The sequence below is a fragment of the Felis catus genome, chromosome A2 (assembly GCF_018350175.1).
Source record: "Felis catus isolate Fca126 chromosome A2, F.catus_Fca126_mat1.0, whole genome shotgun sequence".
Taxonomy (NCBI): domain Eukaryota; kingdom Metazoa; phylum Chordata; class Mammalia; order Carnivora; family Felidae; genus Felis; species Felis catus.
In genome coordinates this window covers 147,811,473-147,836,997 of record NC_058369.1, presented here as the reverse complement: position 1 = coordinate 147,836,997, position 25,525 = coordinate 147,811,473, and the positions used below count along the sequence as shown (strand labels likewise).

The window sequence follows — 25,525 nt, the reverse complement described above, 5'->3', positions numbered from 1 at the left end:
TGTGCCAGGATACAGATCATGATGGCCTCTGACCACACAAAACTCATAGCCTAGTCCAAGAGACAGGCAAGTAAGCAGTTAAAAAACAGGAAGGTATGTCATACAGTCCTAAAGGCCTGCATATAAGGGAGTTAAGGCCCAGGGCACTCAACAGAGCACTCTGTTTGCCAACTGAAACATCCTACATAAGCATTCCAGCTCACGATGTGGACCCTTCCCCTTCCTCCCAGTATAATCCTCAGCCCTGCCTACAGCTCCCACCCCCTACTTAGCATGCAAACAGGTCCCTGTCCAAGGGCATTCTCCTGAGTCCCACCATGACTCCAAATCAGGATCACTGACTCTACAAAGTCAAGGTGAGGAAGCAAGCAGAGACAGGAACACCACTAAGCTAGCTCTGCCCCTCCTCCCTGTAACTCGCCCAGCCTGAATGGCTGACCAAAGCCCCTCCCCACTGTTCTTCCCAGTGTTGCCTGGGACAAGTTCAGTAGCCTCACATTTGCATCCCTGCTAGACCTCATTGAAAGTATTTAACTGGTTTTGACGAACAGCCCCCATTTGTTTCTCCTCTGGTTTGAGCTGTGTTGCGCTGTCATTCAGAGGAAGGAGAAACAAGCCCATCTCCACCCTTGATCGTACTCTCTCCGAACAATAATTACCTTAGACAATTTGTGGACTGCATCTGGATTTTAAAAAACTAAGAGATACCAGATTACATGCGTCTCGTTTTACAAAATCCCTTTCACTCCATTCCCTGTTTTCTTTTTCTTTTTAAAAATGTTTTAACTAGAAAATGTGGTATATGCACAATGGAGTATTACTCAGCAATAAAAAGGAATGAAATCTTGTCATTTGCAACTAGGTGGATGGAACTGGAGGGTATTATGCTAAATTAAATTGGTCAGAGAAAGACAAATATCATATGATTTCACTCATATGAGGACTTTAAGAGACAAAACAGATGAACATGAGGGAAGGGAAACAAAAATAATATAAAAACAGGGAGGGGGACAAAGCATAAGAGACTCAAATATGGAGAACAAACTGAGGGTTATTGGAGGGGTTGTGGGAGGGGGGATGGGCTAAATGGGTAAAGGGACACTAAGGAATCTACTCCTGAAATCATTGTTGCACTATATGCTAATTTGGATGTAAATTTAAAAAAATAAAAAAAACTTTTAACTTTATTAAGGAGTAACTGACAAATATATCTATTCAAAACATACAATGTGATGATTTGATATACATATGCACTGGGGAATGATTACCAAGGTCAAGATCATTATAACACATCCATCACCTCACAGAGCTAATGTGTGTGTGCACGTGTGTGGTGACAGCACTGAAGATCTACCCTCAGCAACTTTCAAGTCTATGACACCACGCTATTCACTATTGCCACCACGCTCTACATTTGCCCACAGAACTTCTACTTTGAACTGAAAGTTTGTACCCTTTGACCGACATCACCCATGTCCCCTCCCACCGGCCCTTGGCAATCACCATTCCATTCTCTGTTTCACGAAATTGGCTTTTTTTGTGTTTTAAAGATTCCACATACAGGCGGCATCATACAGGATTTGTCTTTCTCTCTCCGTGACCTTATTTGACTACCTGAATCCTTCTCGGAGTTCTGTTCATGTTCCAGAAGAGCAGTGGTCAGTCATTGAACCAAGGCCTCAACACTGGCCCAACTCTCTGCCAGGTGCTCTTTCCACAGACCACGCCCTCCTGCTCACCCACAGGAGACACAGTGCACACACAACTTGGCGCATAGAACGTGCACGTGGTTCTGCGTGTCAAGCCTCACCTTCCACCCACTCTGCCACCATGGTCATCACACCTGCTTGAATCCGCGCATCAAAATTGTTGTCACGGAGAATAAAAAACATTGGGACAACATGATGCAGTCAGGACAGCATCTGTATCAGGCAGTGTTCTCCAGAGAAAGAGAACCAATAGAAGAGGGGTGTGTGTGTGTGTGTGTGTGTGTGTGTGTGTGTGTGTGTGCATGTGCGTGCACGTGTGCATGTTTAAGGAATTGGCCTGTGTCATCGTGGGCCAAGTAAGCAGAAACATCAATAAAGCAAGCTGCAAACTCAGGCGGAATATGATGTTGCCATCTTGAGGCATAATTTCTTCTTCTGGGGGAAACCTGTTTTTACTCTTAATGTCTTCAACTGATTGCACGAGGCCCACCCACATTATTGAGGGTAATCTATTTAGTTGAGTGCAGACAGTAAACGCATTTACAAAATGCCTTCGCAGCAACGCCCTGGTTAGTATTTTGTTGAAGAACTGGGCACTACAGCCTCATCAAGGTGAGCCATACGACTCTCATGTGACCTACAATGCTGTCTCTGACATCTGGAAGGTCTGAGCTAGAAGAGTTTTGGGAAGACAAAAGTGCCTCTTCTCACCAGAAACCGAGATGGAATACAAAAGAAGAATCTCCCTTTCTGTGGCTCAAGGGGAGGGGGACTACTTCCGTCCCATCCTGTCAGGCAGGGCGGTCTGGATAAAACTCTCCTCTTGTGGCACCGCCACCATACCCTCCCTTGGCAGCTGCTTGCCTTGGGGCAGGTACAGAGAAGATGGGAAAAAACACCTGCTGCAAATAGGCTCCCAGACCCCTAGATCTGCTCACTGTCTCATTTCCTTCAAATCCTGGAGCACCAGTGAGCTAGAGCTCCACACTTTCACTCCCCCTCCTGTAAAAATCCCACCCAGGATCGATTTTCTCGATTCACTTATTCCTCACATTTGACAAATAACACCTGCCCTGTTCTAGTGCTTTCCTCTGACTCTGTTTATTAAGAACATTCAAGATTTTTTTTCTCCCGTGATGGGTACTCAAGGCACAAAAATTCAAAACTGATCGCACAGAGGAGAGGTCCCCAGCCACCCATGGCTTTGCGCCAGGCAGAGACATTTTTATTTGTCAAGGGCTGACTGAGGCAGTACAACTTTCATGGAAAGAGTTCTAGCTCTAGAGTCGGATCCAAGGGTCATCTTGGAGCTGCCTTGAACTCTATGTGGTCTTGAGCAAGTATATAACCTCCATGAGCTCTGACCTGAACAGCATCTGAAATCAGGGGTTTCCTACCTATAAAATGAGAATTGTTGAGAAGTCAATAGAATGGAAGAGCAGCTTTACAGTGTCGAGTGCTGCATGGACCCACTTTGCCACTGTCCCCAATCCCTCTGAGTCTTGTTACCCACCTGGCCTCAGGCAGCCCCTACTTGGGGGCCTGTTCTGGCCACTGTTGCTGTGTAGATGCCATCACGAATGCACCCGTGTGAAAAAACAACCACTTTCTGGGGCACCTGGGTGGCCCAGTCGGTTAAGCGTCCAACTCTGAGTGATTTCTGCTCAGGTCATGATCTCACAGTTTGTGAGTTTGAGCCCCACATTGGGCTCTGCACTGACATCACAGAGCCTGCTTGGGATTCTCTCTCTCTTCCCTTCCTTCCCTCTCTTTCCAAATAAATAAATAAACTTAAAAAAAAAATAAAAAAACAACCACTTTCTCATGTTCAAAGATTCTGTTGGTCAAGGAATTCGAAAAGGGTGCAGGAAGAATGTCGAGGCCTCAGCCAGAAAGCGTCTAAGACTGGAGGGGCTCAGCGTCCGGTCACTGAGGACCTGTTCACTCACACGTCTGGCTATTGGCTGGGCCTCGCTTGCAATGGCCAGAACACCCCCCCATGGCCTCTCCACGGGACTGCTTGGACCCCTTACAGTATGGCGGCTGACTTCCCACAGCAAGTGTCCCAAGGGAGCCAGATGGAAGACGTGTTGCCTTTTATGTCTGGCCTCAAGAGTCACAGAGCATCACCTCATCTGTGATCACACATCGGCTCAGATTCCCAGGGAAGGAATACAAGCCTCCACCTCTAGCCGGCAAGTCCCACTGCAGGAATAGCATGTGGGATGGGAGATATTGCTGCAGCCATTTTTGGAAAAGTCCATGTAGTAGAAGGTCTAAGTCACTAGATGAATGAACAAGCTGGCAAGTTAGAATTTGGGACCAGAAGTGAAACCTGACAGATGTTGTACCCTCCTGACTCCAGGTGTTCATTGTGACAAACACAGCTTGTACCCATATCAGGGAACCTGGCCCGCACAAAGTTCAAAGCAGGATGTGTCCGGGGTGGGCGGGGGAGACTGCACGCCTGCCCTTTCCTCCCACCCTTGACCCCTCTGCTTCCTCCAAGGCCTGAGCTAGTCTGGTATTTACATCTCCCTATTTTCCACCATATTCTCAGCCTCCCAATCTATAGGCGCTGCTCCCCAGGGTCAGCCCCTTTGACATATTTGCAGAGTATCCTTGCTGCTACAAGTGTGTTCCAAGGAGAGCAGCACTGCCGTTACCTGGGAACTTACTAGAATCTCTCACCACACCCTACACGTATGGAAACAGAACCTGTGTTTTAACAAGATCCCTAAGTGATTCTAAGGCTTCTTACAGTTGGAACAGCACCAACAGCACCAGAATAGGGGAAAGAACTCGATTTTAAAAACGCAGGCAAGTAGGTTTCAGTTCTGGCTTTGTCCATTTATGAGCTGGGCAAACTCTGGCAAATTATTTAGCTCTCCAACCTTCAGTTTTCCTAATAACTGGGTATCATAGCTACCTCAGACGGGGAGTTCTGTGTGTGTGTGTGCGTATCTGTGTGTGTGTGTGTGCGTATGTGTGTGTGTGTGTGCGTATCTGTGTGTGTGCGTATCTGTGTGTGTGTGTGCGTATGTGTGTGTGTATCTGTGTGTGTGTGCGTATCTGTGTGTGTGTGTGCGTATCTGTATGTGTGTGTGTGTGCGTATCTGTGTGTGTGTGTGTGCGTATCTGTGTGTGTGTGTGTGTGCGCGTATCTGTGTGTGTGTGTGTGTGTGTGTGTGTGTGTGTGTGTGTGTGTGGCTGTGGCTGTGACTCCCACGGCTGGCAGCCCTTAAAAGTTCAACTCTGAGGGGCGCCTGGGTGGCGCAGTCGGTTAAGCGTCCGACTTCAGCCAGGTCACGATCTCGCGGTCCGTGAGTTCGAGCCCCGCGTCGGGCTCTGGGCTGATGGCTCAGAGCCTGGAGCCTGTTTCCGATTCTGTGTCTCCCTCTCTCTCTGCCCCTTCCCCGTTCATGCTCTGTCTCTCTCTGTCCCAAAAATAAATAAATGTTGAAAAAAAAATTTAAAAAAAAAAAAAAAGTTCAACTCTGAGGGCCACGCACAGCCTTCAGCCCTCCCGGACCCTGGCTTGGCCCAGACTTCCCCCCAAGTCTCCCTTGTGCCATGAGGTCCGTCAGGAGACAGCAGGAGTCCAGTTACACAGTCAGAACTGCAGGGAGATGGAAAGACAGACATCCCCTCAGGAGTCCCCCTCCTGGGAGAGATCTGTCTCCTGGATCGGTGGGAGGGGCTCAGGGAGCCTGCTCTCCAAGGGAGATGTTATTTATTTTCCCTAATAGACACTGTTTATTACCCACTTACAGGAGTTCTGGCTGGGGCCTCTGTCGCCCTTCAGATTCCGGAAATTAGGTCAATCCCTCTAGAATTTACTTGCACTGGGAAACAAACCTGCCTTGTCATGGCAGCAAGAGGGCCCTGCCAGGGACAGGGTCTCAGTGAGGATTCACAGAATCTCAGTCCCTGCACCCAGGGGCAGTCCCAAGGTCACCAAGGTCACCAAGCTCTTCCCACTGCCAATGCCCAGGTCTACCAGGCTCCAGGTGTGTGTGGTGGGAAGCGTGGGGAGTGTGTGCAGTGGGAGCTTTACATAGAAATCATACATCAGTACCATTCTGGAAAGCAGAAGAAGGGCTGCTAAAAAATGTTAACAGGACAATAAAATATTCAGCAACTCTAAGCCTTTATTTAAAATATGCACCAAAATGGTTTCATGCTTCCCTCACACGACAAGCATTCAAGTGAAGTTTTAAAAACAGTTATAAGTTGGGGGTGCCTGGGTGGCTCAGTGGGTTGAGTGTCTCTTGATTTTGGCTCAGGTCATGATCCCAGGGTCATGAGACTGAGCCCTATGTCAGTCTCCGCACTGAGCATGGAGTTTGCTTGGGATTCTCTCTGTCTCTCGCTGAGGGCCAAGCACAGCCTTCAGCCCTCCTGGGCCCTGGCTGTCCCTCTGTCCCTGTCCCCCCACTCATGCACACTCTCTTTCTCTAAAATACAGTAGTAATAATAATAATAATAACAAGATGATGATGATGATGAAAAGAAAGCTCAGTTCTTACTCTATCAGTACTGAGAGATGTAAGTCCTTCCTTAGATCTAACTTAAGTCTTCCTGCTGTGTGTAACCCGAAGCTAACTGTCCAGCACAATAACTACACAGCAAGAACACAGCACACTGTAGTTCTGGAAGACTATCCCCTGAGGGGGCAGAAAAACCTCTCTACATCTTTTGATTGTCATTCTGTAGGGTCAGGTCCAGGCGTGGTAAGGGTCTTGCTAAGCCCAGCCAGCCTCCTCCCCAACCTAGAGTCCAGACAATCAGCAACGTGGAAACTGACCTTCAGAGGTGGGCACAACGCTGTGGGGACGTTTGATATTTCTTTTTCCTAAAGGAAATTGGCATCGAGGCTACCTAGTGAAGTAGATATAAAAACTAGGGAAGTACTAAACCACAGAGATCAGGGACTTTCTAGAAGGCATATGTTATAGAAAATGACTCGACTGTTAATTGGCAGGATGACCAAGCTTCAATTTCACTTCCGGACCTTGGCCTTTATGTCAACATCTAACGGGTCTCTCGGTTAGCTGTCCTCTATAGTTGGGAGGGTCAAATCTTTGCAATTCTACAGACACTGTCCTCCACAGTCATTTATTAGAATCTTTGAGAACATTCAAACCGAGTGTGCAAGCACTATGTAAATGTTAACAATAATTCACAGCAGCCACTGGAACTGAGCATCCCGGGAGGTCACCCGAGGGTCCTTGGAGTGGGGACACAGAGGTCCAAGCTTGGCCTTCTCTGACTCACCATGGGGCTGTGGGCCAAGTCTTGTCCCCAGCCCAGGCCCATGAGAGGAACCCATCATCCCCACCTCCCCCCTGATGGAGACACGCCAGAGACCAACTGATGAAGTGAGCTCTGGGTGCCTGGAGTGGGAGACGCTGGTGGCAGGCGCCCCGTGGGGGGCCAGGCCTCCTCCACTCCTTCTGGCTGATCCACAGTCACATAATCTGGTTAACTCAGATGAGTTCTGAGGAGTGGGTCCCCACAAGCTGTGGAAGGGCCAGACCCCCATCTTAACAGAAAGGGCTTGCTCTGGTCCTTGCAGAGGTGGACCTGGCTTTGGCTTCTTAAAGGCAGAGGTGAAAGGGGTCTCCCCTAGGGAGGTGGGAGCTCTCAGGTCCCATCTGTCTCTAGGCGATTTGGAAGACTTGCTAAACTTCCATCCCAGACCGAGGGCTGATTATTGGCTACAGTATTAACAGGCCACACTGACTGGCCGAGGGGGTCAGTGTCCATGGCCCATGGCTGATCAGGTTCCCCTCCTGCCTTACCCAGATCTATCTCCACCTGCCCGCAAGTTCTTCCCTACTCTCTGTCCTACCTTCACTGCTGAGTAGCGGTTGCTCTGGAGAGTGCTTTCTAAGCTTCCAACATGCCAGTCACCCGTCCATTTTTATGGATGTGCCAACAGGAGAGCCTCCTCTTCCTTCCGGAAGCTTCCATCGGAGGCAGAGCAGCACAAGGAGAGAACAGGAGGGGAAGCTTGCATGACCAGGCAGCCAGCACTGGGGTGGTTGGGAGAAGAGAGGAGAGGAATTCCTGGCAGACCAGGGGAGGTGGTGCTTGCGACAGATGGGGACCTTTGCAAGGTGATACCTGTTCTTCATAGATGCCGAGTCAGACGGTTCGGGTATCTGCCCAAGAACCTAGCTCCTGAGAGCCTTCCTAAGAGATGATATTAAGCCCTTGTGTGTCATTTCACACGATGACATATATGCGGCTATGTGTGATGCAAAAAGAAGAAAGTTCGCATGGACCACTACAAGAGTTCCTATATACAGGATATGCCCATAGAAGTTTCCAGAACCCCAACCTTTCCACCTGGCCTGCCTCACACTCCCAGGTACACCCCCACTCTGTGTTCTCCCCACCCTCACCCTCCATCAAAACGTCCAGGCCTAAGCTCTCCAGCTCACTTTTCATCTGTAGCCCCTGCTGGGGACTTCCTTCCAGGGGCTCTGGGGACTTCTTTCCAGGGGCTCTGTTAGAGCAAGCTCATGTATACAATAAACGGAGTCACTCAGCAGCAGCTGGCGAATGTTTTCAATGAGTTGGAAAATCAGGTTGAATGTATCATGAAATATGGTGCTTACACCGAAGCCCAGACGGGTGGGCTAAGTGCTTTGTGATTAGGGCTGCCTTTACCCATTCCCCGACAGCCCCTTCGCTTCCCCCGCCACCTCCCCTTCTCCAGAGTTTCTAAAGTTAAAATCTGCCTAAGTATTTTATTAATATCTTGTCAGAGACGCTTCTTCAAGTAAATGGTTCTTTGCCTTTAGGGGCCAGTGTGATCTTTTGCTTACAGCGGGTGTGTTGGCTCGTGCTTGTGCACGACTCTATGAGTGTGTCCTTGTGTGCGCAGGTGCTGAACGAATGTTCATTGATCTTGCGCAAGTCACCGTGCTTGTGTTTTTGTTGGGTGAATTTTTGCGCATCACACACAACTTGGCCTCCGAGGCTACATATGCTCTATTTTCAGTTTCTGAGTGTCTCGAGACACGCTATTCTGTCCAAATAGATGCACAGAGAGGACACTCGGATTGCTACCAAGATGTACTTTCTTAAAAGTAAAGAACCTCCTCCCACCCCCTCCCACAGCCACAGGGCTTGCAGCACGGGGAAGTCAAGTCTTTAAAGGCCAGCCCCCCACTTCCAAGCGGGGGCAAGGAAGGAAACATACCCTTCCTTCTTTCCTTTCACCTCACTCTTCTGCCCTCTTCCTAAACTGTCTCTTCCTTCCCAGCCTCCTCCTTCCTTCTTGGTTCTCCCTTCTCCAAAGAGCCAGATGTTAGACATGCTTGACAAGGATCCACACAGCACAGACATGAACGTACAAGAGGGCCACAGAAACTGTCTCCAGCCTTTCATTTCATGGATGAGCAGACTGAGGCTCGGAGATGCTGACAGATTTCTCCCATGTGCCCAAAGAGGTAATAGAGAGCCACAACCAGAGCCTGGGCTTTCCCACCTTCTTCACCACTCTGCCCTGGGGGGTGAGGGAGAGGAAAACCATTTCACAGGCTCTTCCTCACCCCCAACTCAAGCCCCACCCATGTCAGAGCGTCTGGATAACATCTGGATAACGGGAGTGTGGCCCATGAGTGTCACCAATGAGTAAAATGAGTCCAGCATCTGACCTCGGCTAACAGCCCATCAGCTGCTTTCCAGGATGTAAGGACTTCGTAGGATTCTTTCTCCAGTGAGCAGGAAGGAGTGGGAGCTAAAATACAGGAACAATGATCCTGCTGCCATCAGACCTCTTATGCGACTTAACAGAGGCCAACCTTGGTCCCCACATGCCCCCAGCTCTGGCAGAGTGCCAGTGCCAGCAAAACCCACAGAAAGAAATGAGGAGAAAATGCAAGCACAGAATCCCAGCTTTTAGCCCGAAAAAGGACTAAAGACATGACCTTCTAATTCAATTCCTCATGTTGGGCAGGAACTCAGCACAAAGAGGCTCAACGACTTGCCCAGGGTCCCACACTGAACACAGGTTCAGTGTGCATTTCTAGAACATCCTTCTGTTTGCAGACCCTTCCCATCCCTTCTCCCATTTAGAACTGGTCCTTATGACACTTCCATGAGAGCAATGCTGGGCAAGGCCACAGGTTGGACCTGCCTGCAGATAAAGACACTATTCGAGATCACTCACCTACGTGGCCGATAGTGTCCCCACAAGCCTAGCTCAGTTGTCTTTCCTCTTTCTACCACACCCTACCATTCCTCTGCTTCACTGGAGATACAGCACATGTCAGAGACACACAGAGGGAAGAAGCAGGGACACACGGGTGTGCCCAGGATTTTCCGTATGCCTGGGACTCCGCCCCACGAAGCACTGATCTCCCCTGCCTCCTGCACCCAGCCTGTAAAAAGCCAGACTGACCAAGGGGCTGCTGTGAGAATAGGATTCTTCTCCAAAGTCAGGAGCGCCCTCTGCTGTTGGCACGGAGAATTGCATGGCCCCACTTGGGGTTCAGAGACTGTCCTTTGAAAATTAAGCACCTGGCCTACATCTTGCCAGAGAAAGGAGAAAAGGGTCAATAGACATGGAACCAGAAGCCCTTCCTTTTCCTAGGTGTCTAAGCTGAGTCTATTCTCTGAGGACTCAGGGAGGGTGTAGGAATCTGGAAGGAGAAAGAATAGGGCCTACCTTAAGTCTTTGGGGGGAAATCCTTTCGTTTGGGATTTAGGGCAAAGGTCAAAGCTCTAGCTCCCTCTCCCCTCTGTCCATGTATTTCCAGAAGCTCCTCTCAATTCAAAGACTGAACTGCACCAATGGAGAGAATGGCCCAATAAGGAGGCCCAAGGAGCCACGGCATCTGTGAAAATTTTACTATCACCTTATCAGCCTAAAAGTTCGAAAAATGTTCACTTTGGCAACTCTGAGCCTAGGTCACAGCAGAATGTATCAGCAGAAAGAGTAGAGGACTAGGGAACATGAGATCTGTTATGTGCTACTTATTACGCCCCTTTATGCCTCAGTTTCCTCACTTGTCAAATGGCCCTTATAATCCCTGCCTCACAAGTCAGAGCTATGTTCTGCAAAATTCAGTTACATAACAGGTATGGTGCAGCATTAACTAATGGGTATTGTGTCACCCTGTGCATTTTTCCTTCCCAAGAATGGGTAGCCATGGCAGGAAGGTGTGGACAGAGCCACGGCCATCTACCCTGTGCTTCTTCCCTGCCTGGATTCTGAAATGTCAATGGATGAATCCATCTTAGCTCCTGACAACATCACCAGTTTCCCACCTTAAGGCAAGGCATTCTCAAGGTTGGATAAATAAAAATGCTTTTGCGGGGTGGAGAGCAACACTTTCAGTGAAAATCAGATGATCCCCTTAGGCACTGGCCTCCTGGCAAGCAGGGCTGGGAGCCAGGGACACTGTCCCGAGCTGGTCCAGAGAATCTAGAAGGACTGGGGGAGGGGGATGCTGCTCAAGAAAGGCAGGAAGGAGCAGGGCTGAAGTCCTGGGGACAGCACAAGGGCCACAGAACAGGGACACGGGGGGAGGAAGGAGGGAAAAGACAGATTTTTCTAAGTTTAGAATTTTCCTGGGGCCAGACCCGAGTTGACTTCACCTGGCACAGAGGTCAAGAGCATGGGCTTCGGCAAGAACTAGTTGCAAGGTGGCATTTCTTCTCTCTTATGCCTAGAACGGTTGCTGAACCTTCACTGACCTCATCCATACACTAGAGCCATTACACCTGCCTTGACACCCGGAAACTGTTTCATCAGTAGGCAGCATCTAGTAAGTGCACACAAATTATTACTGTCATCATTATTGGTGTGACCATCACTGTCATATCTTATTATGACATATCTTATTTTCTGCATGATTTTCCTTTATTTGAATTTCTGTTTTCTCATCAACAAAAGCGAGAATGATCTTTGTCCCTTCTTAGCACCCAGGGTTGTGGTGGGGAGAGGGAGAGAGGCATCCCAGGTGCATCTGCGGAGGAAGGTTCCAGAGGGACCCAAAATGCTATTATTGAAGGCTAAATGTTCCGTGGCGAAAAGCTGCTGTAGCAATCTTTGCATCCACTTGATTTGAATGGGCACATTACTGTAATGTCCCAGTGCTGCAGTCAGCACGGGAAGGTTGAGCTATTTGTAACCACGAGACACATGAGCAGCATGAAGATCAAATGGTGGAGGGAAGCTCATCTGGCTCACCTGAGAAAACAGGGCTATTTGCTTTGAACACGACTAGAATTGATCCATGGCCACCTGCCTCCGACAGCACTGCCCAGGGCTGCCCGTAGGGAGGGCAAGAGAGACAAGGCGGGGGCAGGGAGAGAGGACAAAGGCAAGCAGACATGCCTCTTGGTCAGACACCAGGAGGGGGAGAGAGAGAGAGAGAGAGACAGAGAGAGACAGAGAGAGACAGAGAGAATCCAGTTATAATTCCAACTCCAGTGCCATAATGGATACTGAAAGTCCTGTCTTACACCTGTTGCTCTGAGAACACCATCTGCCCTCCACAAAGCTTCCCAGACCCCCTCAGATCTGCACTGAGCGCCTCATCCTTGGATTCAAGCTGTTCAGTGAGCAGCCCCAGGCTATTTTACTCCCTGCTCTCTCATCCAGAGGACAGAAAACCCCCAGGAAGCCGGTCTCCAAGGTTCAGCCAGGGTGGGATGGTAGTGGGGGTGATGCCCTGCACAGGAGGTGGAAACAAGATAGGCAGGATAGAAACATGTCGAGACCCTCCCAAATGTCCCCTGAAGGTTAAGGCTGCCTTGTAGTTACACTGAGCCCTCTCCCACCAGCTAGTCCCTTCGTGGTCTGCTGGGTCCTCCAGCTTTCCCTATCAACACCTCCCTTGATGTTCACCTGAAACTGTCTCCACTATTGAGAGGGGGCTGGGAGGGACATCATCTCGCCTAAATCTAAGTCCCCACAGGATGACCAGACTCACCTTAGTTTTGTCATCTGTAAAACGAGAACAGCTGTCAATGTGCTCCAAGGACCCCACTCACCCCTGATGTTCTAACCTTCTCAGCCACGCCCTCTCTTCCAACCCCATGCGCGGTGCCCAATCCCAATCGCGCTCAGGGCACTGGGCTTCATTTCCCAACCTTCTCTCTCAACTTAGTGTCCCTTTGCCCTCCAGGCTAGCAAGGCCCTTCAGTGATGACAATCTGATGGTCACCTCCTTCTCCTCTCCCTCACACCCTATCACACTATGAACTGCCTCCTCACCCATCCCCACCATACTTGCTGCTTCATTTCACTCCCTTCTTTTCTTGTGGCAAAACATACAGGACGTGATACTTATCATTTTAACTATTTGTAGGCATATAATTTGGTGCCATTAGGTACATTCACAGTGGGGCGCCTGGATGGCTAAGTTGGTTAAGCATCTAACTCTAGAATTCCTCAGGTCATGACCTCATGGTTCACGAATTCGAGCCCCACGTTGGGCTCCATGCTGGCGGTGCACAGCCTGCTTAAGATTCTCTCTCCCTCCCTTGGGGCGCCTGGGTGGCTCAGTTAGTTAAGCATCTGACTTCAGCTCAGGTTATGATCTTGAAGTTCGTGGGTGCGAACCCCGCATCGGGCTGTATGCTGAGAGCTTGGAGCCTGCTTCTGATTCTGTGTCTCCCTCTCTGCTCCTCCCCTGTTCTCTCTCTCTCTCAAAAATAAACATTAAAAATTTTTTTTTAAAAAGATTCTCTCTCCCTCTATCTCTGCCCCTCCCCCCTCTCTCTGAATAAATAAACATTAAAAAAATTAAGTACATTCACAGTGTTTTATATGAGAACTGCTACCTATATTCAAAAGTTTGTCATCCCCAACATAAACTCTGTACCCACTCCCCTTATCCCCATCTACTGTAACCACTGTTATACTTTCCATTTCTATGAATTTTCTATTCTCGATGTGTCATATAAGTGGAATCATACAATATCTGTCCTTCTGTAGCAGGCTTGTTCCACTTAGCATAATATTTTCAAGGTCCACCCATGTTATGGTATGTATCAAAATTTCATTCCTTTTTATGGCTGAATAATATTCCATTATATGTATACACCACACTTTCCTTATCCATTTGTCTGTCAGTGGATGTTGGGTCGTTTCTATCTCTTGGCCTTTGTGAGCAGTGCTGCTGCAAACATGGGTATACAAATATCTGTTTCCCATTCTCTGGAGTATCTAGGCGCAGAGGTGCTGGGTCATATGGTGATTCTCTGGTCAACTTTTTGAAAAGCTGCCAAACTGTTTTTCCCAGGAGCTGAACCATCTTACATTCCCAGCAGCAATGCACGAGGGTTCCAATTTCTCCACATCCTCACCAACACTTGCTATTTTCATCTTTTTATTCTAACTATCGCAGTAGGCATTCAGCTATTTCATTTCACTCTTAACTCCCCTCAACACCCAAGATATTGTAATTTTGTAAACAGTTTTGTAGGACCTGATAAGCAGCCTAATCTTATAGCACATTAATATAAATAATGCAGTTTGACGGGAAGCTCCCAGCAGGCAGGAACTGCGTATGATTCGCCCAAGGCCGCCATCTTGGTTTCCACACACTAGGCAGCGTCCAAGGGTGGCATGCAGTGGGCATGACTGTTTTCCTTATGGCTGACGGCCTTAGGTCCCAGAGTCCAGATGTCTCAGCCCTTCCCACCGACAGAGGCTGGAATGCCACGAGACTCAAAAACAGTTTTCCATGAATAGAGAGGAAAAGGACTAAAAGAGGATTTTAAAAAAAGTTGGGCAACATTGAGGCTGAAAGGGCAGGCCCCCAGAGTGCAAATGGGGAGAGAAGAGAGATTGACGGAGGGAACTAGTCACACAATCAATTCTCCAGAGAGGCAGATTCTGTAGGCTCCTTTTGAGCACCTGATTCTTATGCCTCACAGATCTGAGCTGGAAAATTGCAGAGATGCTGCTGCTGGACCCCCTACCACCCTAGCCCCAAACCAGCTACCGTAAATTGAGGGGGGTGAAGTAGCCCCTGGGCTCCTCCTCAGGTGCCCCCAAGAGCTCCAGCTCAGGCCCCAGCAAACTGGAGAATACAGCTGTTGTCAGTGTCACTGCGGGCCCTTCGGGGGTGCAGACTGCTCCGGAGTGGGGGGGCCTAGAAACACGGCTGCAGAGGGACCTGTGCGGTCCGGTTAAGTAGTCAATGGCTATGCCCCTGCTTCTTCTTGTCTGGACAGCCATGCAAAAGGCCGAAGAGATGCTCAGAAGCTCACTCACCCCAGGGCGGGATAAGGGAGATGCACGGAGACAGACATGATGAACACCAGCAAGACAAGAGAGGGGACTGACAGCAAGCACGCATGGGGGCAGAGGCAGGAACGGCACACTGGTCAAAGGCAAATCAACTGTGTAGGTCTACATGACCAAGCTTTCTCTCTCCCCGTCTCTCTTCCAGTTACTATCAAAGCAAAATTTATGAAGGGCTCGAGGCATTGGATATTCCTTGTATTTCAATCTAACTTTTTGCAATCTCAAGTGAACAGCTTGGCTGCTTCTGCCTGTCAGGGAATTTAAATTGCAGATGGGACGGTGAGCCAGCCGCCTTGTACAGGAGCAGCCCCGCTGGTGCGCACCATCATTGCCTAGCAACCAGGCTGGGGAGAACTTTATGAAGCAGCAGAAAGTTCCACTCTGGAAAGTGCCCTTGACCCAAGGCACCTCATGGGAAAAGAGGGAGTTTCCAGAGAGGGGACACAACCAGGTAAGAGGTCTGCTCATGTCACAACGGGGTCAAGGAATGCAACCAGGGAACCAACCAGCATGGCTCCCCCCAGCCACCATCATTAGTGTATCCATCGTTGGCACAGAATTCCCACTGGTCTCCGCATGGTTTTTGACATTCCATTGTTCGAGAGATTGTTTTAAAACCAAAGATGACTCCCTTCTTCTCTAGGTGGTCTTCACCCCTCGCACACCAACAGTGAGTGGAGAGAGATGGGAACGGATAATGCCAAGACACTAACCCTCACACAACACACATACATACACACAGTCACACACGTAGATAGGCAGGTGCTTACGCTGCTGAAGAACAAACCGCCAGCAAGTACCCAGAGCAGGCTAAAAGGAGGAGCAAACCTATTAAATTTGCTTCCATTTGGATCTCACTTCTCCAGGATGGAATGTGTGTGATTATGGCTTTTGACCGTGATCAGAGTCAGTGTTGACTCAGTAAAGCGTTAGCTGAACTTTAGCATCCTAGTCTGAAAGGAAAGGACACACCAATGTGCTTAAGATTGTCATCAAGGCATATGCTTTTACTTAAACAACCAGCTTGGAGAATAAAATGTAAAGAGTAGCCCAATGTGTCTGTTTGGCCAAGTGTGCACATACCGGTGTTCCACCAGCTTTGAGGCATAACGTACCCTCTGCACATACTCATGGAAAGACAATGTCACATCGGTCACCCCCCTCTAGCCTGTGTCCAGGAGACAGCTAACGTATTTACTGGCTTCCTATCATGGGTTGAATTTGCACCCCCTCAAAAAAAGAGAGAGAGATGCTGAAGTCCTAACCCTCCAGTACCTCAGAACACGACTTTACTTAGAAAGAGGGTCATCACAGATGTAATTAGTTAAAATGAGATCATATTGGGATAGGGCATCCAATATGACTGGTGTACTTCTAAAAAGAAAGGATGGCTACACGAAGACACAGAGACACAGGGACAAGGCCACGAGAAGATAAAGGCAGAGACTGGAGTGATGTAGCTGTAAGCCAAGGAATGTCAAGGATGGATGGCCACCATCAGGAGACAGGAAGAGGAAGGAAGGATTCTCCCCTACAGGTTTCAGAGGGAGCATGACCCTGCCAATACCTTGATTTTGGACTTCTAGTCTCCAGAACTGTGAGACGACACAGTTCTATTATTTTCAGCCACCTCGTTTACAGCAAATAATACAATTTGCATTGCATTATTCTGTTGAAAGGGACCAGAAAGACCCTGACAGTGACAGCATAGTGTGAAACAGGAATGAGTCTGCACACAGGACAGAGCTCAGGCCTTCTGAATGCAGATGCTGGCATGGAGCTTGAGGGCTTGAAAATCTCTGTGACATCAGCCAGAGACATGGATGATGACTTTTTGGCTAAATTGTTATTTTTTCATTAAACGTCCATTCCGTAGATGATCTGTGGACTTTGAGCATACTGTCAGGGGGCAGTGCTTTCCAGAGTGCTAAGGCTGGTGGAGGGCCAGGAGCCCTTGCCCTTGTCTTCCTCAGACCTGTCTGTCCCCCTCACTGAGCACTCCTCAGATGTTGGCCAGTCCTGTCATTTAGCTTGTCTTGCTTCTCCAGGACAGTGAGCATCTTCCAGGGCTGACACCACGCTGTATCCTTCACTGGATCCCACAGAGTAATGTGCATGGCAAACTGACGCATGGAGCATACAAACATAAAAATCACGATCGGCACAAAGACTCCTAGTCAGTCACCAATGTAATTAGTCCCTGAACCGTTCATTTCTGAACTCTTATTACTGCTTTATTATCAGTACCCCCATTCGATGTGAAAATAATTGTATTTTTTTTTCTTTTAACTAATTCAAGGTATGTTCACACTGGATGGAATTCAGTGAGGCAGGTCTAGTGGGTGTGATCAGCCCTGAGGTCAGAGACAGAGACAAACATGGGATCCAAGCACCAGACCACTGAAGAAGCTGACGTGCACGCAATCAAGCATGGGGAAAAGATGGTTCTAGACCCTTTCACTTCCCCTGCCTGAGTATACGTGTCACCAGCCTGGTAAATGAAGGCATTTGCACCTTTAGCATTGTTTTTTTTTTTAAGTAAAATTTATTGTCAAATTGATTTCCATACAACACCCAGTGCTCATCCCAACAAGTGCCCTCTGCATATGAGTCTTTGGCCTTCAATCTCTCAGCTGTCGTAGACACAGGAAAGCATCACCCAGCCCCTTCTTCTGTGGTCAGCAGAAGTCCCTGTAACCAACAGCTCCTCCAAGGTCAGCCTCAGCTAAGGGGGTCGAGCGAGGCATGGGCATTGAAGGATGGGTCATTGTCTCCCTTACTGTCGTTTCTCGCTTCAGAGCCTCCAGGTGTTTGGGGACCCACCTCGCAGATTTAGTTCAACTTGCACCTCTTCCCAGCCCTAATTCCTCCCCCTTCCTCCACAGGCGCTAATCCCTAAAAATCATCTTGCCGCCCAAACTCCACCCCAGCATCTGTGTCCAGATGGCCCACACTGTAAACCAACTTGCTCCTTTTTTAAAATTGTGGCAAAATACGCATAACATACAATTTACCATTTTAATCAGTTTTAAGTGCACAGTTCAGGGGCAGCAAGTACATTCATAACGTGTAACTATCACCGCCATCCGTCTCCAGGACGTTTTCATCCTCTGCAACTGAAACTCTGTACCCATTAAACACCAACTCCCCACTTCTCCTCCCCCAGAAACCACCATTCTACTTTGTCTCTATGAATTTGACTATACTAGGTGACTCTTGTTAAGTGGAATCATATAGTATTTGTCATCTTGTGTCTGGCTTATGGCACTTAGTGCAATGGAGGAGTCTCCAACATTCATCCATGCCATAGCGTGTGTTAGAAAACCCTTGCTTTTTAAGGCTGGATGATATTCCATTGTATGGACGCACCACATTTTGTTCATCCGTTCATCTGTCGACGGATACTTGGGTGGCTTCCACTTTTAGCTACTGTGAACAATTCTGTGCATATATGCTTTTATCTCACACCAGCTCACCCATATACAAATGGGTCTGCCTAGCCCCTTTGAGGGTGACCGAGAGGTAAGAGGAATGGCAGGCATCTTCACAATGTCCTAATCACGAGGCAAAAAGGGGTGAATGCTCCAGTCCCCCACCACCTCAAGGATGGTTAGCTGGCAGTTCTTGGGAACTGTGGACAAATGGACAACACAATATTTGTTCTCCAAGGTGCAAAAAGTACACAAGGTGTAGACGTGAGGGATGACAGAAAAGCAGCAGCTCAGAAAGGAAGGGCTCACGTCCCCAGTCCTTTCTGGGCCATCCTCCCCGCTAAAACACTGCCTGTGACATTCCCTGCAGAGGTGACAGGAGGTGGACAAGGGGCTCCCCACTCTGCAGTTTGCCTTGCCCAGCATCCCCATCCACACAGCCCAGGGGAGACCAAGGAAGATTGATATATTCAACATAATAATCCCTGACCTAAGGGGAAAAAATGACTGAATGCCTTAATCCAAAAACAGTTTGGAATGCCTGATGGGCTCCAGGCACAGTGCCAGGCATATGCCACGTTGCCACTGAGACCACCGTTCCACGAGCTGGGGAACCCACTACCTAGGTCTCCACATAGAATAGGGTGAATAACCCAACCGGGCACAGGATAAATGCCCTAGTATGTGTCCTCTCTGGGGGGATAGACTATCCCTGCACCACGGACCTATGTTCCTTGACTTCAGGGCACTCCCCGATTCCTTGCCCCATCTAGTCATCTATGCAGTCATTTCATAGTTGTGTTTTCATCTGCCAGGCACCGGGTGGAGGAGGCAAAGGTGAGAATGCCTGCCCAAGTGGGTGAGAGGAACCCCACACACATGATGAGAAATGTGGCTCAGTGATGAAGATCTGTTCTCATCTCAAAACTCAATCAGAGCCTCTGGCCCGAGTCCAGAAACATAAGCACATATTGCCCCCTGCACACGTGGCGTCAGCAGTCAGCGGGTTTGGGAGCGCCACCTCCGGCTGCTCTCAGTCAGAGACCTTGGGCTGATCAGCATTGTTCAACCATCAAGAGAGGAGCACACCAGCCCCGACCTTCGGAGGCTCCCCCACTACATCCTAATGCCCGCCTCTGCACCGCATGGCCCCTGGTGAAGCCTCAAGGACCACCCATCCAAGGAGGGAGTTAGCCGACAGTTGTCATCCCCCAAAGGAAGGCATGCGAGCTTCCCCTCGGTCCCAGAAATCCCACTGCCTGTCGCAAGCCAGACATGATGTATAGGAATAATAAGGCCCCTTGAATTCCGCATTAAGTGCTGTCAGCAAATCACATGATTTCTTTTTTAATATTGTACATATCTGGTCCCTGGAAAATGATGAGGATGCCAACTCCCCCCAGTTGTATGATAAGCAGGGAGGCACGACCCCTCCCCCAGAGCCAACTCTGAGCAAATGCAAGGAAAGGAAGAGGGAGAGACTGCCTATATGTGTGTTCCCGCATCTCACACTTGGTGCCTGCCCGCTTCTGACTGCCTTGCAGAGAAGAGAGGGTTCACAAACTTCCCTATCTGGTACCTCCTTCCAGCCAACTTTCCATGGCTTCCATGAGAGCATGGCTGCTACATAAATGTCACGTGCTCAGAGTCGCCTTCCCAACCTCCCCATCTAAACCAGGTCCCCTCCACGATTCTCCCTCCGAGCCCCTGCATTTCCATTCCTGGCTTCCCACCTGTTTGCTCGCTCAGTGCATTGCTCATGAGGCACCATGCCCAGTGAGGGTGGGAACCATGCTGTCTTGTTCACAATTCAACTTGCAGGGCCCACTACATTGCCTGGCACACAGGTAGGCGCTCAGGAACCATTTGCGGAGTAACCTCATAGTAAATGCTCAGAAAAACCCTGCTCTGGTGAGTTGAGCCACATTTCCTAGAGTCATCCGCACGTCTAAAACTTCAGCATGCATCAGAACTACCTGGAAGGTTGGTTCAACCAGTGACCACTGGTCCTGCCCCCAGGTTCCAATTCAGTAGGTCTAGGTAGGGTGGGAGGGTCTGTGTTCATGTTTCCAACCAGCTCCCAGGTGGATGCGGTGCTGCTTGTCCAGGGGCCCCACTTCAAGGATCACACCCTGAGAGAACTGGCCATAAATGCAGACACTCTTCTCCTGACCCTCTGTCTTCTAGTCGGAGCTGTCTGTGTGAATACAAGTGACAGAAGCAGACAACTGGGTTCTTCAGGACCAATCTGTGCAATCAGGATGATATTATGCCTATCCCCAATAGTGGGAAGGTAAATTGAGGCCAATGGATGCAAAGTGAGGTGAGCTGTTCAGGAAGTCGTGGCAGAAAAGGCATAGAACCCTGTGTACCAGATACACAGCTTCCTATTCCAATCAGTGAGCTGCACTTTTCTGACACCAACTGTAGAAATGAGTTGGCTTCCAAGTGGCTTATTAGAGAACAAATTATTCCCTGTTTTGCCACTCTTTCCATTTGAGTTAATCTGCAAGTCTAAAGTCCAAGCAGGTGCCAGAGTTATTCCTGCAACTGGCACCAAATTGCATTCAGAAAGCACAATTAGCACTTCGTTAATGTGCCTCAAAATGGGATAATCTACATATTACCCAAAGGCGGCCTCGGTCCCCACTGCACTTTACCTTAATGTGCCAACGTACAGGTTGCCCTGCTAACAGGCCTTTGCAGACCCTAGCATTTGCCAGGCAGCAGTCCCGGCCTCCTCAATTGCACAGAGCAAGAAGGACGCCCTGGCGATTGAGATGAAGAACGCTAGATGCATTCTCTCTGCTTCTTCTTCCTGTTCCTTCTCTTCTTGAACTATTCAGGCCACGCACCCATGGGGATGGGGAGAAACGTAGGCACCTGGGCCGGGGCGGAGGGGAGGTGCAGAGGCCCAGAATGGGACGTTGGAGGCCAAGTGGAGAGAGGAAGGCCCCGCCGAAGGGCAGCTCAGTTCAGGGTTTGGAGCCTGAGCACCGTGAGGGGTTTCTCACGAGATGCTGGGCTGCCAGGGGAAGCCTGGCCTGGGCTGTTGGAGCTTCAGCAGGGTGATGAGCTTGAGGAGGTGAGAAGAGAGTCCCTGCAGGGGCAGCGGGCATGGGGTGTGGGAACAGCTGAGCACTGGGAAGGGCTTCGAACCAGGCTGAGGCAACAGCACAGCAGAGTCTGGGAGGCCAAGCCGGATGAGGAGAGCATCCGTGCCACGAAAGGGTGTCAGGAGCAATGGAAGATTGATTACATACAGGGCTGCCAATCAAGTAAGAAAATATGTTAGAAATCACAGGAGCCAGATTTCCCACTATTAGAGAAGGAAGCCACAAATGCAAAAAGGAAGAAAACTACAGTGAATTCTGAGGTGCTAGATTAGAATTTGGGAATTGTACGCGAATGCATGGTTTTTAGTCTATCAATAGAAAAATACATAAATACAGACACAACTGTGTAAGTACACGTATCTGCATATAAACACACGTGCAGGTACTTCTTTGCTCTGTCCACCAAGAGGGTCTGGGAGCCATGCCAATACCAATGAGCACACTTAGCCCCCAGATCTTGGTTTCTTGGTATCATTGTCCACTGAAAGGACCCAGGGTCCTTGGACAACGGGTGATTCCGGCCAGGAGCAGGGAGAGTGCAAGATGAACCTGGGCATCCCACTACACCAGAAGTAAGGAAGTACTCAGAGAATGGTAGGGACATCTGAGAAGGATACCAAAGCCAACTTGGAAGGACTCCCACTGGGCAGCTCTAAGACTATGGGAGTATCAAAATAAACACCAACAATAAGTTACCATCCACTGATGAAAATATGAAACCATGAGTTCATACTACTATAGATAAATGAACAAATTGAAGTTTGGTAAAAAAAAAAAATGGGCTATTTACCTAATCACAAAATATCTCCACACACTGCTATTACAAAGGGGAAGAGAGTCACTTTGCATTGGTGAAGGGAGGCACACACCACCTTAAGCAAGAAATAGAAGTTAGTATCAATAGGATGGAGACAAATCAGAATTTTGCACCACCCGCAAAGATGCAATGCGTCCCATAGGCTCTCCCACTCTGAGGCACATTAACGAAGTGCTAATTGAGCTTTCTGAATACACAGCAAAAACTGACTCACAGCATCACTTCATGAAACTCCTGCCAAAGATGCATAGTCTGAATCTAATCATGAGAAAACATCAGACAAACCCAACGTGAGGTACATTAATCAAAATAGTTGGCCTGGAGTCTTCCAAAGTGTCAAGGTCTTGAGAGTTAAGAAAAGACTGGGAGTCTGTTCCAGATTCCAGGAGACTGGGGGGACGTCCCAGTGAAATGCAGTGTATGAGCCTAGACTGGATCCTTTTGCTATAAAGATTATCGCTGGAGCAGCTGACCAGGGTCTGAGGATCAGAGGTTAGTGATGTATCCATCTATTTCCTGCATTTGATGATTGTTTATGGCCATATAAGGGCATGTCCTTATTTGTAAGATATATAAACTAAAGGGTTCATGGGTCACGGCCATTATGTCGGCAACAAACTTGGAAATCATTCAGGAAAAAGAAAGTTTTTTTGCACTGTACTTGGAGCTTTTCTATATGATTATTTCCAACAAAAAAAAAAAATTCAAGAAGCTCTAGCAATGATGACAGCAAAAGATCACAGTCTCCTTCAGCCAACATTGTCTGGCCATGCTCTCGATGAGCTCAGTCTGCCTGGGGACTGAGTGAGTCAGCCTCATGCCACTGCAGGGAGGTCATCACAGCCATGCCCACTGTTAACTGTATCCTGAGGCTGAGGGGACGCTGGTGGACTCTGTGCCTTCCAGGAGACCTGCACTGATTTTGGGAAGGATTCAGACTACCCAAACTGGGAAGACGGAAGCCTCTATCACTGACACGAGCACTGGGTCTTGGGAAGGAGAACACGATCCTGGCGTCCAGTCCCGTGTCTGGTGCTCATGGATGTTCTACCCTCCACGGCTCCACGCTGAGGAGCTCTGTGCCCTCCTCCTTCTCCTGAGGAAGACTGGCAGGGCAGGACTGTCTACGCTGGAGCATATACTGGAAACCAATGTGCTCCTCTCAGGGCTCTGACCTCCTCCCTGCCAAGGATGAGAAGCCTCCTTCAGTGTAGACTTGAGTTCACACCTGTGTGCCACAGTGTGAACACAGCAACCACTGACTGACTCACACCCAGGACAGAGTAACCAGGTGGCGAGGGGTCTGAAAACCATTGGTGGGAAAACCATTGGTGGCAGGCGAGATGAGGCATCTGCCTTTCAATATTTCAGGACACAGCCCAGGGAAGAGGTTGGATTTTCCTTGTATGATTCCAGATTAAGAACTAGAGCGGGGGGCACCTGAGTGGCTCAGTTGGTTGAGCACCCAACTTTTGATTTCGGTTCAGGTCATGATCCCAGGGTTGTGGGAGCCAGTGTCTTGTCGGGCTCCCCAGTGCTGTGTGTGGAACCTGCCTGGGATTCTCTCTCTCTCTTTCCCTCTGATCCTCTCTCCTGCTCACACTCTCTCTCTCTAAAATTAAGTAAGTAAGTAAATAAATAAATAAATAAAGAGAGCCAATGGAGGAAGCTGAAAGGGGGTGGAATTGAGCTCCACATAAGGAAGGAATTTTCTAGTACTGGCTCTCTCTGCGGGCTGAGACCCCGGCAGTGGGCCACCCATGACGGGAGCCGCAGCTATGACCTCTCCAAAGTCAGGATTCCAGGGAAGACCACCTCACCCCGGCAGGGCGCAGAGTAGGAAAAGGAGCCACGGGCTTCGTGAGCAGAGTGAAGGTGGACATTCCTGGGCTTTGCTCAGGCCAGTAGGACAGTCCCGTGAAGTCAGAGCACCCCTCTCTCACCAGCAGCACACTCTCTGCCACCCCCACCCCCGCTTCTCCAGCGTCTAAGGCGAGTAGACGCAGCATAAATGCTGAGGTCGGCATTTCGGAGAAAGAATTGGGACTTCATAGCACATCAATGCACCATGTCTGGGACTCGGTGACCTCCCAGATGTGTCGCTTCCCCCTCCCACCACCACCACCGTGGAGGCTACCCTGAATCCCAGCTTGGCCCATAGTCCAGCCTGTTCCCGAATACCTCTGGCAGCTCCAAAACATAAGGCGGGTCACCTACCTAATAAACCTTGGCCCCAACCCTCCGTTACCAGTTTCTCCTACTCCAACCCTTGACTCACTGTCCCTTAGGCATCATACAGGTGAACAAGGTTCAGGCTGCAAGTTACAGCTCCTAAGTGGGGCAGGAGACTGTGCTCTGCCTCCCACGTCACCAAGAGCTGGGGAAAACAATAAAAGGACACGTGAGTCCCTGGAAAGAAAGAGTAGCTGCTGCAAGTCTTGTCATCACCATGGTTCACTTGGAGACCAAGTTTAGGCCAGCGTGGAAAGTTTTCCATGGACCTGTCATCCACTGACAAGTCCGGCAGATACATATATAAAGTATGGTCTCCAATTTGCATTCACTGCTTCAGTTGGATTGATTAAAAGAAGCAGACGCCATGATTTAAAGAAGGCAGAGGAAGGGGCTTTTCAATAGCACGTGGTGGAGATGATGTTAGAGTTTATTGGATTGTCACATTGGATACATTATTCCCCAGGGGCCTGAATAAAGAATTAGAGCAGCAGCGAGATCTTATTTGACATTTGATGTTTCAATTTCCCAGGCAACATTATGCCTGTTGAATTTTCAGCTTGGATGCGGTACTAAGCCGACTCGCATGGCCAGCCCCTCCCTCCTCAACACGCCCACTACCAGTTTTAAGGAAGGGCCAGTTCAGACTTATTAGACATTGTTATTATTCAACTTATACCCCACCCCGATCCACTGGCACAAATCACTTTTACATAACTCATGGATTCACGTCACATATAGTTAGCAGATTTGTGTCTCGGAGTTTATCTAGCGGCAAAGCCCAAAGTTGAGAACAACTGACAGCCAGACATTTTTTTTTTCCTGGAAACGATGCTTAATTTACTTATATACTATTTCCGCCACACTGTGTGTTGCATGAGACTGCTAACTGATAACCCCTCTCTGTGGCATCATGTGCCCAAGGTGGAAACACCAGCGAA

The 25,525-nt window shown here is 49.0% G+C and overlaps 1 long non-coding RNA gene across 2 annotated transcripts in view; it reads right to left on the bottom strand.

Annotated features, from left to right (window-relative positions):
* The window catches only part of LOC109497618, a 143,524-nt gene that overhangs the window by 49,041 nt on the left and 68,958 nt on the right, over positions 1-25,525 (bottom strand). The window lies entirely within an intron of this gene.